The following is a 616-nucleotide window of genomic DNA, read 5'->3' as shown; positions in this document are numbered from 1 at the left end:
CCTTGCCATTGGAGCAAACAACTTTGAGCTTAAGCCTCAATTAGTTTCTCTAATGCAACAGAATTGCAAGTTCCATGGACTTCTATTGGAAGATCCTCATCAGTTTTTAGCTAAATTCTTGCAAATCTGTGACACTGTCAAGACCAATGGGGTTGACCCTGAGGTCTACAGACTTATGCTATTCCCTTTTGCTGTAAGAGATAGAACTAGGATATGGTTGGACTCACAACCTAAAGAAAGCCTGAACTATTGGGAAAAGCTAGTCAATGCCTTCTTGGCAAAGTTCTTTCCACCTCAAAAATTGAGTAAGCTTAGAGTAAAAGTCCAAACCTTCAGACAGAAGGAAGGTGAATCCCTCTATGAAGCTTGGGAAAGATACAAGCAATTGATCAGAAAGTGTCCTTCTGACATGCTTTCTGAATGGAGCATCATAGGTATCTTCTATGATGGTCTGTCTGAACTGTCCAAGATGTCATTGGATAGCTCTGCTGGAGGATCTCTTCATCTAAAAAAGACGCCTGCAGAAGCTCAAGAACTCATTGAAATGGTTGCAAATAACCAATTCATGTACACTTCTAAAAGAAATCCTGTGAACAATGGGACAAATCAGAAGAAA

General features: G+C 40.1%; 1 non-coding gene across 1 annotated transcript; it reads right to left on the bottom strand.

The window, feature by feature from the left end:
* Positions 1 to 307: 307 nt before the first annotated feature.
* Positions 308 to 415, bottom strand: LOC127742037 (small nucleolar RNA R71). The gene has a single exon (XR_008003224.1). It is a non-coding gene; the product is annotated as a small nucleolar RNA R71 (small nucleolar RNA).
* Positions 416 to 616: the final 201 nt, after the last annotated feature.

The sequence above is a fragment of the Arachis duranensis genome, chromosome 9 (genome assembly GCF_000817695.3).
Source record: "Arachis duranensis cultivar V14167 chromosome 9, aradu.V14167.gnm2.J7QH, whole genome shotgun sequence".
In the NCBI taxonomy this organism is placed as follows: Eukaryota; Viridiplantae; Streptophyta; class Magnoliopsida; order Fabales; family Fabaceae; genus Arachis; species Arachis duranensis.
The sequence above is the reverse complement of the archived record's forward strand: the minus strand, read 5'-3'. Positions and strand labels throughout refer to the sequence as shown.